The sequence below is a fragment of the Rhyacophila brunnea genome, unplaced genomic scaffold, assembly GCF_057557595.1.
Source record: "Rhyacophila brunnea isolate RB1 unplaced genomic scaffold, BYU_Rbru_1.0 scaffold_23, whole genome shotgun sequence".
In the NCBI taxonomy this organism is placed as follows: Eukaryota; Metazoa; Arthropoda; class Insecta; order Trichoptera; family Rhyacophilidae; genus Rhyacophila; species Rhyacophila brunnea.
Genome location: NW_028232893.1, coordinates 17,818,480 through 17,833,220, shown reverse-complemented (window position 1 = coordinate 17,833,220; position 14,741 = coordinate 17,818,480). Strand labels below are relative to the sequence as shown.

The window sequence follows — 14,741 nt, the reverse complement described above, 5'->3', positions numbered from 1 at the left end:
AAATTAACATAAGACCTTCACATCACTGGAGCTGAGACATTTACGGCCAAAATGACCTTATGATTGTCTTTTAATTTTAGTGCACATGCAAAATACAACATGTTATATGTTGCAGGCATTTAAAATAATAGTTCCTAAAAATACACATAATTAGAAAATAACAAAAAAATGTATTTAACTGCAACCTTGAAGCATTATTATCTGATAAAACCATTAATTTTCTACAATGGATTAGTTGGATTAATGTCAGCATAATATTATTCATACTCTAACGCAGGGATTCGCAACCTTAGGTATGCACACAGAAAAATGCTTGGCGGACAGTCCATTTAGAAAATATATATTTTATAGATTTAAAAGGCGATGGGAGAGAAGACTCAGTGGCGAAGGGTGGTGGTAGGCTGTTAAGATCCGATATAAATAGAACACACTTAACTTTGGCAGGCATGCGTATTTCTTTTCATTAAATTAAGGCAATAATATGCAGATCGTGTTGGTTAGTTTTTAAAAATCAATGAAATCCTGCCTATACCAACCGTTATAGCTTAAGCGTGCGATGGGCGATCCGATAAAAATAGGGCACACTTTTTCAGCCATACTTATTTGTTTTCGTTGAATTAAGAATACTTATTACAGATAGTGTTGATTAGTTTGTAACATTCATTAAGCCCTGCCTAAACCAAACCACAAGAGATAAAAAAATATTCTTCTATCTAAAACTATGTCTGATTGAATGGCATAATTTTAGATATTTTATAGATGAACAACTATTTTTTGACTATTATCAAATAATGGCTTGGTTACGCAGGGCTTAATTAATTTAAAAAAACTAACCAGTACTATCTGCATATTGTAGTATTAATTCAATGAAAACAAATATGCATGACTGACAAAGTTTAATGTGTACTATAATTGTCGGATCTTAACAGCCTACCTCCACCATCCGCCAGTGGTAAACGTGAAGCTGTAGTAAACAGATTTACGTAACTTTTTATCGTAATTTTGATCATAAAACTTGCTACATTCATTTTTCGCAACATATCTAAATGTAGGTACCGACTTTTACATATTGTGTTTTTGAAATACTGTACTGAATTATGTTTTTTTGATCGTTACTTTTGGATATATGTTTATCGATTAATCCTTTCTATGCCGCAATTAGTTAATTGATAGTAATTAACATAAGAATTGGTGTAATTAGGGCGTCCAAAGACGCTTTGGGCACTTAACCGGTTAATAAACTTTTCTAGCTATTTTTCCATAACAACTTTACCTAGAGACTTTATCTTAAGAAAATCTAACAGGTGTAACTGACTTTCCAAATTTATCCCGCCTACTACTTATACCTACTCGTCGCTTCATTCACCAACTCTCGCACTTTTTCAGTTATGTATATTCCCAATACCCAGACACTCTGCACGTTGAATTTTAAAAGAGGCTCTATAAGTATGTTTTGAATTGTATTTAGAAGGCTGAAATCCGATGGGTTCCGAGTATGAACAATAAAAATATTGAGCAGAAAACAGTGTTTCAAATTCAAGCTCAAGGTCCAAGCCGTCTAGCAGGAATATACTGGGCATCCATATAAGTCCAAGTGTCCAAGGTAACAGATCGGGTTTGATGTCAAAAGGCCACCTTCATAGTCCAGTGCGTAAGGCATTCGGTTATTGTTTCATTTATATTACTATACTACTATATTTCTATTTCTTTCTAGCGAGCTTGGAATCCGAATGGGTGTGGCGGGCTCTGCGTTCAACCAACTTGGAGTCGCATGGATGTCAAGGCTGTATTCTGTGAGGACCATATGTCGTTTGTTTAACGCGTGCGTGCTACCTGTGCTACTGTATGGCTGTGAGACATGGCATCTTACTAAGATTCAAGAGTCTCGGCTTTTGAGCTTTGAGAATAATGTCTCCGCCGAATCTTAAGGGTACATTGGTACGACCGCGTTACAAACACTCGAGTTTGTGAGCAGATACAACAGCCTTCGGTGATTAAAGTTATCACAAAGAGACAATTTACGTAGCTGGGACACGTATTCTGGATGCCGCCAAAGAGTGCGGCACTTCGTACCCTTGTGGCACAGCCTCAAGGGTTCCGTCGCTGTGGCCAGCCCTCCCTCACCCTGCAGCGGTGCTACAAAAGCGACCTACGTGTTGCAGGTCTGACATGGCAGGAGGCGCAGGAGTTGGCGATGGACCGAGGGAAGTGGCGCCAACTTGTGCTTGCCCTATGCCCCAATGTTGGGACGTGACAGGGTGGAAGAAGAAGAAGACTACTGTTTTACTGCACTATTGGGCAACATATTCTGTTGTAGTCTAAAGAAATGTAAAAAAATCATTCGCAGTCTCGCTTTTTAATGGTTTTCCCTTTCAATGAAATCGCCTCAAGGTGAAACCTTACCGAAATCAACCCGAAACGCTCTATAAAGGTAATTTATGTTACAACTCTAAAGGTCAATTTTTCGCTTATTTGGCGGCCAAACACTGATTCTGGCTTAGTATCAACAGTTGCATGAATAAAATATTTTGCACCACTGCTTTAGCGACTTACTTATTTGGTCGATATTGGGGACACCGACATTAGTTCTGAGAATTATTGTTATTATTTTAAGCGATTATGAAAAAAAACCCGCTTCGCTGCGACTTAAGCCCGATTAAAATATCGTTTGCTCTTGGGAGCATGATTGCCGCATTTATTACGAGCAGGGAGTAGAAACCGGAACTAATCTGAGCAAAAAATGTGCAATTAGACATAATAGTGTTTGGCATTTTTCACTTTTTCTCGAGCGAAAATTTTTAACTCGCATGGCTTGTACGTGTAAAATAAAAATTAGTGGAAAAATAAATACATTACACTGAGATGGGTGGCCTTAGGTAACATAGAAATAATGAGAAGTCTGATGACTTTTGAGTGTGGTAGTAACAAGTTTTAAGTCTCGAGTGTGGAGAAATATGAGATAAACTTAAACACTACTTAAATAATACATTATATATATTTTACTATTTCTTTTATTCAGCGAATAATTTACAAGATTTTAAGAATGTACCATTCTAATTATTGAACATACATAATTCTAAAAACACTCATGAGAAAATATAGCCAATAGGAAAAACCCGGCAGGAATCGAATCCGCGTCTCTTGGGTATCGCACCCTGTGCATTACCACTATGCTACGACTGCCATGCTTAATTGCGACAAATTTTAACTATTTTCCTTTTTAATACCTGCTCATAAGCGCTCTCCAAATTGAGTTATGGTAGGTGATCGGTTTTGGTTTTCTAAATTAAACTATTTATTACTTTAATTATTAAGTCGGTCACGGATCACTCCAATATTTTCTGTTGTAACTTACTTGAACTTGCTAATAATTTTAATTGGTTTAATTATAAATATATTATACACTAAAGCTTGTTACATAAACGAAAAGCGCATTCAATATTTGAAATATTTTAGAAAATATTTATTGCCTGAATAATAAACTAAAACCAGTTTTAAAACTTTAGTCGATGGCGACTGACTATTACATATTTATTTTATCTATCTATTCTGTGGAAGAATTGAAAGAATACCAGATTATTGGAAACGAAAGATCCTGATCAGGCGATTAGGTATCCTAGTGAAAACGAGAGGCAACCCAAGAAAGGGTGATCTGGATCTATATAAGAGGATTGTAATATAATGAAAAAGCATGAAATCTATCAAAGATTGACTAAGGGCAAGAGTCAGTGGAGAATACTTTGGAAAAATATAATCCCGTCATGGGATTTAGAATTTAGATCCATGAAAGGATAATAAAGTATAAAATGCTCGGCCGTAATTGACATCACTGGAACGTTACATACGGAGAAAGTTTCTGCAAGATTTTCAAATAGTATTCCCACCCAGGGGCAGCTCTACCTGAAGGGTTTATAGAGACAATCCCCACACTAATGCGTAAAAAATGTCCGATATTTTTATCATTGTCATTAAATGATTAAATGAACTATTTAATTCATTTTATCTATCTAAACCTGTCGGAATTTTAGAGAGATATTTATTATTATCATACAAATAAATAAAGCAATAATTTATTGTAAATTATCTACTTAATAACATAATAATGATTACGCTGTAATAAAATAATTGATAAATGAAATACGCCCCATTTCACGGTGACACCTATGTACAAATTAAGAAACTTATGGCGTCTATTTTTCTCTGGTCGGTTTCACTCAATCCCATCCAGTTGCTGCAGTACAAACCTCTTTCTACAAAATATGTGAATGCATTAGCATTATTATACGCATACTATGGACCGAATAGAATGACCCCATAGTTGAGTAAAAACGCTCGTTGTATGTTGTTGTTCAAAACTGATGATGGTAAATCTATAATAATTATTATTTTTTAAGTTCATATTTTTAAGCGCGATTTTTAGATGTGCTTAAGTAACGACTCAGATAACCATATTATTTATTCTGAAAAATTACTCATTTCCTCATTAATAAAATCATATTATTATAATTAGTAGCTTCATACATAATGTACCTATAATAATAATATGAGAATGTAGGTAGGTACCTACTTGTACATATAGGTATTTGATAATTTATAAATATACCCCACCACCTAGAAAGTCGTCGAGCCGCCACTGTTCCCACCAATAGCAAATATGGAATATACACAGTTATTTTGTCAATTTTTAGATAGTGATTTAAGGTCAAGAGTTAAATGAAATACCTAATAGACAACTTTTTATTTATAATGAAAAAATACGTCTTCATTGATTTTTAAAATAAGTAGGTATGTAATACATCAGTAGTACATTATTTCCTATTTACTTTAATATGAAACTAGAATATTACAAATTAGTGTTTCACGGTATGTGAATCTAGATTATTTAATTAATTTGTGTCTATTAGTCAACAGAGTATAGAATCCATGTTATGTCAATGTTCATGTTACGGGTATGGAATCTAAACCAGGATATGTCACGTAGATTTGAGGCTTTCGAGATGTGGCTGTATAGATGTACCCTGTTGGACTGACCGGGTGACATAAAATGTTGACGTTCTCAAATGAATCGGAAGACTACACTACCTCAGACGTAATTATTATAAAATGACAAAACTACAGCATTCATCCACTTATTATTCAAGAAAATATCAATGTGTAAATTAACAGAAGCATTAGGAGAGCACCGCATTTTGTGGATAGAGCAATGATCAACTGGGCGCCAGGACAATTGCGCGCCGCACTATCGAATGAAATAAATAGACGTTCGTTACGATTTTAATCAGTTTCTATCTACTACTTAATATTATCAATTCATTTTGCTCTTAATATAATGTTTTTTATTGCTGATATTGCTTCGACCATGTCCGATCCTAATAGGATCATATGGGCCTCCACAGAGTAGAGGTTTGTATTAACAGATTTTGTTTTTACGAGAAATGGATGTCAGCCACTTGCTCAACCTATTAGGTCCATACCCTGACTCACACACATATTGAAAAACAATATGTGTACTTGCCAGACCCAGGATTCGAACCTGGGACCCACGGCATGATAGTCCAACACCTGAGCCTGAGGCTTTATATAAAAAATAAAGAACTCTCTTCTCGTTGGAACTTAAACATATACACAATTAAATCATTATTTACGGGTGTATATTTAAATTCTCGTCAAGTATTATATAATAATAATATAATAATTTTAATATAAAAAGATTGCGTGGTGCCCAGTTGTCCCGGTGCCTAATCGCCCTAGACCCCGCCCAGACGGTGGCCCCACTCTGTTAAGGGATGACACAATAAGAAAAAGAAGTTATGTAAAAGTTATTTATAGTAAAACATAAATATTTTCCGGGCTCGCTACACTGCTCGATAAATGCTGGAGCTCCCTCCACTCTTCTCGGTCCCTAGTACCTCACTACTACGTACAACCACTAAACTTTATGAGTTCGTCTATGTAATTGTGTCCCTATGGTTGTTTAGTACCCCTCCGGAACCACTGTATGATAGATTTTGTGCAGCCTCTATCTCAACACAAAGCGTACTTTATTCTGCTTCCTTGTCTATTTGTTTATTTTGAGATCTTTATGCGTTATTCTTAACATGCACATTTCTATAACACGTCATCTATTCGTAATTTTTAACTTCTTTGACATTGAGAGTTTATGTTTCACACGCATTCGTGAGCGTTAGTAGCACACATTGGTTGAATACTTTACGATTAAGACATTGGTTTTGCGACCTATCTCGTCATACATACCACCATTAATTGATATTCGTTGTCCAACTTCTTATCTTCTACTGGGGCTCCATTTATTGTAAAGCAGTTTTAATTGACTATGCTAAACTGTTCGAATTCAATACCATTGCCTAAAGTCTGTTACTGACGTGATATCAACAAGTAATAATTACAAGATAAAAATAACTTTTTATATACAACGTTTTTAAATTTTCTGTTAAATTATTATGCTCAATATGCTCAAACTTGTACTTGATATGAAGTAAATAAAAAACAAACAAACAAATATAGAATACTGAAATCTCATTTTGACATTTCATTTTGATCTCCATAGTAACGCACGTATATATTAATAATTTAGTTGCTAGGACCACCCCCTTAGCAACCAATAATAGTCTTTTACTTTTTACGGATTTTTCTGAAATAACTTTTCATACAAAACAGAATTAACTGAAAATGAATTCAATTCTGCTTAAAGATGGCTAAAAGTATTAAAAGAATGCATTGGCATCGTACTTTGATATATTCTCAAAGTTTTAAATGTCTAGCTAGTCGGGAAGTTAGTTAAAAATCGATTGCAAGATTTTTACTGGATATACAACCACCGGACAAACAAGAATACAAAAACGTGGTAATAAAATTAAGTGGAAATCTGTCTTTAAAATATATTAAATCTTGCATAAAAAACATGTCTTTTAAAAACTCGAACTCTAGAATAATAATAAAAAAAAATCTATCACTCTCGCCGCTAAGACACGCCAGCTATGTACTTACTCTACTGCCACGAAACCTTTAGAAATACCTTCAGTTATCTAAACAGGTAAGTGAGTATACTGAATGTTCACACAGCTATGCGTATTTCCCTTTCAAAACTGGTATTCTAGCTTGCATTCAAAATAAAACAAATGCCAGCAGAGTCCTTGAGACGAAAAACAAAAGTTCGATAATGGAAATAGCTTTAAATACAAATAACTTGAACGAGCGACCAAATGAAATAATGATAATGTAACTGAGAATATTTATTATTTTTTATTCGTTTATTATGTTATTTTTTTATTTTAAATTATCAAATAATAAAAATAAAACTCTTTACAGATGTCGTTTTGATTCAAATTAAATTGAACTCACTTTATACATATTTAAATCAAATGACTGTATTGGCGTTTTAAACAGTTTTTTGACTATTTTCATGACACTATACATATAATAATCTTCTTCTTTGTCGCAACCTCATGACAGTCATGACTGAGAATCATGACATATATTATGATTTGGCAGTCTGACAGCCTTCTCAATAGCTTTGCTTCATCACACTCTGCATTCAATGGCACTTAGAACATTCGTTGATGTAAAACCCGTGTCGGTTTTTCCAGGTTAAAATCATCTATCTCTACGGATTAAATGGCCAAAAACACTTCTGACTCCGGTGACGACACGCCAAGGTGGTTCTGTCTCAGATCTGGTATTTGCTGATTATGGAGTTGTTGATACGTTTGGCTAACCATGATATTCTCAGCATCCGCCTCCAGCATCACATTTTAAAAGCTACTAGCCCCATGCCTTTATCGTCTAAGTCTCAAAGATATATAAGGCAAATCGGGAAGACAAGAGTTCTTACTATCCATTTTGTTCGTTGAAGAATAATACATAATTAAACATATATGTTTTATTCTGTCTGTTTGTTACATTATGTATAACTGAAAAACTACTTAACCAATATTGATCAAATTTTCACATCTTATAAAATACATTTTTGTTACCAGTTTAGTAGAGTTTTGACTTTGATATTATGTCAAAAGGTTCCACAGTTTTAAAACAACGTGCAAAAATAACACACTTGCAACAAATCATTACTCTAAAAGCAGTGGTGGAACGGTACGGTGAGGTGCAGATATAGATTCGTGCGGCGATATCCGGCCGTTGTAGATCGGCATAGTCAAAACTAATAATACAGTTAATTCCGAATAGATAAAGTAATCAGATAGCAGCGGTGGTATGGTGAGATTAGCTGAGAGTAGAAGGTAGAGGGTCGCGTGTCTAGGTGCAACCGTACTACTCATATAATATGATTTCTTTGAAAAAAAATCATACAGAAGCAGCCTATTCTTTAGTATAAATTTCTGTCAACTTTTATTTTTTAATTAGCGGATGAGGTCACGGTAAATCACTTGTACCATTATACAGTTATTATGATTAATATACATATTATTATATATGTGAAAAAAAATCTAAAAATTTTAGAGTCAATAAATACAGATAAAAGGGAAAATGGACTCTCCGTGGAATGTAATAAGGGTCAATTTCCAAACTGGGATAATTTTATAGTTACATTAATTTAAAATTAAATTAAATAATTATATTTTATATAGGTACGTATGTAATCCTACTTATGTATTTTTTTTAAATAATTTATTGTTATGAAATGCATTGTATCTATTTAAAAACTGAACTCTACATATTTTGCAAAATGTGTGATTCTTGACAGGTGTATATAATATGACAATTTCTATAAAAAGTACATATTTAACAATGTTTTTGTTCAAATTTAATATTGTTTGGAATGATGTATCCAAGGTTATTGTGAACTTAATTATGATATTATCATTAGCTGAGTATAAATCTGTGTTGCCATGAATTATACTGATATAAAATACTGTGGTTATTTACGAGTATAATTCAATGACTTCTCGATATCGATTTATATATATTTATACCATGAAGACTATAAAATGTAGTTTTTTAATTATTGCTTTCAATAGGTAATAATTTTCCAGAGTTAGTTATTATAATGCAATTAATTAATTGATTAATTAATTGGTCTTATTTAACGGTTGTTAATCCACATTCAGTGTTAACTTGATGATAATTGCACTCATGATTAATTTAATAAATATATCTCACGAGAGCAAAACTATCACGTTTGTTAAAATATTTGTTTTTTAAGTAATTATTAAAATTATATTTTTTTTAAATACTTGGTACATTCAGAATATCACCTTAATTATATAATTAATAATTATATAATTATTTTCGTGTCCGGAAATTTGTACGTATGCAGTTTGCTGAATCACACTTCACCGTGAAATATTGTATCGGAAATATCTGGTCGTATATTAAAGACCGTCCAACCTCTTTGGGTCGTATACTGAGATAAAATTCATGTCTAAATAAAACATGGTTCTTGTCGATTTACAGGAAGCCAGCGGCAAACAAATTTTGAAAATAGCCGATATGCTGGATTATTTGTTAGGTTAGGTTTTCGTTCTTGAATTCATGAATTTTGCCAAAATCGGCTATGAAACTAGAGATGACCGTATAGTATATGGTCATCTCTTTCCGATAAGAAAGCTAGCGGCGAACTGTGCTACGGTGAAATGTAATACGTACAATTTACATGTAACCAATTATTTTACAATAAAAGACAGATTTTAGTATTATTTAATTTGGGCATGAGTAAGGTAAAAACATCTAATAAAATGAAGTTTTTTGAACACTTAATATTCCCAAAATTGTTTTGAATAAAACACTATTACTTATGGCATTAAATTAGACGTTTGACTTAAAAAAAACAGACATTTTTATCCAGCGCTCCAAATGGAAAATTTTACTAACCAGAGCGCTCGTTAATTAAATATTAACATACTTATTTAATTTTATGTACGTTTTATGGGAAGACGTGTGTTAATTTTTTTATTATTATGGCCAATTTAGCTCAAACGGTAAAATTATTTTTCCACGAGACGGAGCGAAAATTTTGCCAATTTCACAAACCGCAACGGCGCTCCGGTACGCTCCGGTCCATTTCGAACTCTGTGTTTATCTCAATATTTTTTTTTTAAATTGGGGACAATCTTGCACTCAACATTATATTATAATATAATCAAGTGGCAGTACCACCTGAAAACTTTTTCTCTCTCATACGCGTACGTGTATATTCTGTCGTACTGTCTTTGCAATACAAACTTTACAATAAGTTTAGAATTTTAAATTTATTATATTGTTTACTATTTGTAAAATAAATAAATTTGAATTTTGAATTTGTAAGTGGGCATTAAATTATTACATAAACAACATGAATTCCAAAGAATATAATTTATCATCTTTAACACACAACAAAAAAGCACATCCTATTAAAAATAATCTTATTTTCTCAAGGATTAGACAATGTCACGAATCATGCATACCTCATCGTTTTTTACGAGAATCGTTCGTCTAATTTTAATACCTGTGAGAAGGGTTGTTAGTGAAACATAAAAAACTACACCCACAAGAATTGTGACGGTATTCAAACCAAGTGGCTTTGGATTAATTCTCTAACACATTTTCGCTTCACATATTATTATGTACGGCAGTTAAATAACACCCTACATTTTACATATTATAATAATAATTAAGACACACTAGTACCTATAGACGCTGACGATGACCGAGCGGCTTAAACGTTGGCTTATAATGTCGTGGGTCCCATGTTCGAATTCTGGGCTTAGAAAATTTACATATTGTTTTTCAATTAGAGTTTGGAGTCAACGTATGAACCAAATACGTTGAGCAAGTGGCTAACACCCATTTCTCTTAAAAAGAAAAATCTTTGGTACTGTTCGGTTATCAGGAATACAGCGGAAAACACATTTTGAAAATACCCGATATACTGGATTATTTGTTAGTTTGGATTAGTTTAGGTTAGGTTAGGTTGGGTTAGGTTAGGTTAGGTTTTTTTAGGTTAACCTAACAAATAATCCAGTTTATCGGCTATTTTTAAAATGTGTTTTCCGCTGTATTCCTGATAAACCTCCACTCTATGGAGTCCCATATTACGATCATAATATTTGAATCGGAAACGATCTAACTATATTACCTATATTGTATTATATATTTTCCATGGATGACAAATTATGGTTTATCTACCCTCAGTCGTTCCCTTGTGGTTGAATATTGTGTTCATTTCATTATAATTCATCTTTAAGGCGATAAAAATTCTTGCTTTCTTATTTATTGAATTTTATCTGCATGGTTGTTTTCAATGAAACAGATGACGAATTAGCTTCATCAAAAAATATGAACATCATTATTTTCAGTAAAAAAAATCAACAAAAGAAAAAAACTGATTTATTAATGCCCAATATTATTAATAGTACTTCATCGCATATGCTCAAAGAATTTGGACTGTAAGTAGAAGAACTATGACGTGACATTTAGCAAACATATAAAACATTGTTATGATGGTAAGCTCAACAAATATTAACATCGCACAGTTGGTATTCCGATTTTCTGACACTCTCAATGGCTGCCGTTTTTATATACATTGTGATTACTTACTCTGCTGCAGTTATAAACGGTTTAACACAAAATGTACAAGATTTTTCAACTAAATAATTATACAAATGTGTAGTATTATTAACTGCTTATCTAGTCATCGTGACACATTGTATTTTACCACGCCCTGCAAATTGGCAAATAAATATCATAATATAAGTGTGAAGTTATCTTCAAATGAGCTTGCAATACAGTCACTTGTAGCTGATTTCATATCTGAGCTAGTGGTCCTTTTTTGCTTCAATTTCATAAATTTAGGCTATATCTCTTGATAGGTATGGGTTTACGTAAGGTGTTGATTTATACTTTTCACTTATTAAAAACACTGATTCAGGGACATTAAGTATATTTCGCTTAACAAGTAACAATTAATTACTAACAACATTTGTAAACGCACGCTTTGGCGCGAAAAAGGTAGCAAGTTGTATTTTTAGAGGCGACGTTCGAGGCTCAAGGGTAGATTACCGACTGACCATTCACCATACCTACTCTCGACCCTTCGTCTGCCCAGAAACAGATAACGGTAACTTTCTTTTTCTTTGTTTCGCTGTGCAACCTGGTCTAGCCTTGACTCATTTACAATTACAATAATATCATTATATTCCCAACTCTGTCGATTGGAAGATTTTTAATGGGGGATTTAGGCATTATGATATTTGGTATCACTCTCTAAAAGGAGCTTTTTAACATTTTTACATAATATGCTACGTTTCAAGTCAAGGGGGGCTATCACTGTTATAAGATACGAATAAATAACACATGAAAGAGATAGGTGAGTGCATCGATCTGTCAATTTTAATTAATTTACTAAAACAAATTACATAACGTATTTTTTTTACTAAAAGGTCAGTCCCAGGGGCCCACACGTACTGAATAGAAGACAAAATATTCGTTGATTCAATGTAATGATCGAACAATTGCATCCTTGATGTGAATCTCTGTTATTAATGTAAATGCTACGAACGAATAATGATTTACAAAAAGAAAACTCAACCACGACACCAATTCTGTAAATGTCAAGGAACATCAAATTGTAATATTACTGTGAATCCGGTTGTCTGGTACAAAATCTTATCGACTCATTTTTCGTGACTGCCTAGTTTTTCTACCAACGTTCGTCCACGTAGATCGCGCAGCCCATCATGAAAATTTACCTATGTCAGTGAAATATTATACTTTATGTTTTTTACTACAGCTATCCTTAAAATAAATACATAGACACCTAAATACGTAGACCTTTAGAAGTTTTTCACATAAAAATGCTTATATTTCCAGTTATCTACAAACATATTGGTAAAGTGACCAAATCATAAATAATTAAAAGAAGCTGCGAGTTTCTTTGACGCAGATGACGTAACAGATTCGTCAGAATCTTTAAATGGGGCGTCGAAACTGTTCAAATCAGTTACTCGATAAATTATTCAATTATGTATAAACTTACCAACATCTTACATATTATTTTAATGTGATTGGATAATGCGTCGGGCCTCTACATCACCAAACGCGCTACTGATTAAATGCATTGTATTATGTAATTCACATAGGTACCTTCTTGAAAATGATTAGGGCCGGTTTAATCCATTTAGTTGTAAATCGTTAACTTTAAAAAATAAAAATAAATATTCAATGTAACAATTACGTGAAACCAATGTTCCCTAAGCATACGAAATTGGAACTGAGTAATAACCATGGTGGCCGTGCGGCTTAAGCGTTGGACTATAATGCCGTGGGTCCCAGGTTCTAATCCTGGGTCTGGCAAGTACAGATATTATTTTTCAATTTCTGTCTGTCAGGGTATGGACCTAATAGGTTGAGCAAGTGGCTGACATCCATTTCTCGTAAAAAACAAAATCTGTTAATACAAACCTCTACTCTATGGAGGCCCATATGATCCTATTAGGATCGGACATGGTCGAAAGAAAAGAAGAATAATCAAATATGTTTATTAGGTAGGTACTTAAAATATGTTAACATAATATCATATCTAAATACATAATGAAATTATGATTCAGTGTCAGTTTGAGGTACGCGGAGGACCAAAGTATGACAGGTTTGGAGGCCCCTTTGCGATTATTTATCCCACGTGACGAAACACTGTTGTATCGTTATACCAATATACTGCCAAAGTTTTTAAAATCTTTGATTTTTTTACACTTATGTTGGTATTTTCTTACGAAGCGACCGTCTTATATGCTTCATGCATAGATCATGAGATATAGTCACTGATTATTATCAAATAATAAAACGTGTTTCATACGAAAATATCACTTAGGTAACTGCTTATTTATAACAAACGACAATATTCAAATCCTAACATAACAGGAATGCAGTTTGTTGCTAAGAAACAAGGGTTACATGAACTTTATCAAACTATAAAAACAAAAACAAAAAATGTTCAAGCGTGGTAATTACAACTTACCAAAAATAGGCGTATAAAAATAATCCAGCTATCCTCAGAGTGTACAGTTTACTTTGACCGCAAAAACAAAAATATGTCTTTTATTTCTTCTTCCAAGCCGACACAACAACAAAAAACAACTGTTAAAAATAATATTATTATTATCTACTTCACCAAGAAGTGCATTAACACCGGCCCGATAGTTTAGCTCTTGAAAACATTCCGGTATGCACAAAATCAAATCACAATAATAAAACTTTATTATAATAATCCGTGGCACAAAACTGTTTTTTCGTCTATCCTACAGCCGTGCAAGATAGATTCTTTAAATGAGGAAGACGATGTCGTGTTCCATGTCAAAATTTGAATTTTGATTGGCGGTTGTTTTTTTCTCATTCGGTTCCGTTCTCAAAATGGCCGACTGACGTTTCGTGGAACGCGCGCAATATGGCCGGCGGACTTCGCCGTACTGGTTCGCTCGGCTGAGAGACACGTCGCTGGTTTGTGGCCTCGATACTTCGAATTACGCACACATTTAAGTTACACTGTGATCCGTGGAGGTCCACAAAGAGTGGTGCGTGCCATTTTACCATACTCTACCATTCTTGATTGAGGAATAAAGAAAATCATATCACCATCAATAATTTCAGGGAGAGCCTTTCATTATTGTTCTTGCTACTATTCGTGATGTAGTATTAAAAGTTTATCTTATAATAGTGAACAAACTAATGTTCTCTGCATGATATGAAGTTATCCCAGATAAATTATTTTTACTATAAATGTTGAATATCCTGTG

The 14,741-nt window shown here is 33.4% G+C and overlaps 1 protein-coding gene across 1 annotated transcript in view; it reads right to left on the bottom strand.

Moving 5' to 3' along the window:
- LOC147069620 (uncharacterized) overlaps positions 1-14,416 on the bottom strand; it is a 132,359-nt gene extending 117,943 nt beyond the window's left edge. The window contains exon 1 of the mRNA XM_085950439.1: positions 13,967-14,416. The gene's annotated coding sequence lies outside the window, so the exon portion shown is untranslated. The remainder of the gene's footprint in view (positions 1-13,966) is intronic.
- Between the last annotated feature and the right edge of the window lie 325 nt (positions 14,417-14,741).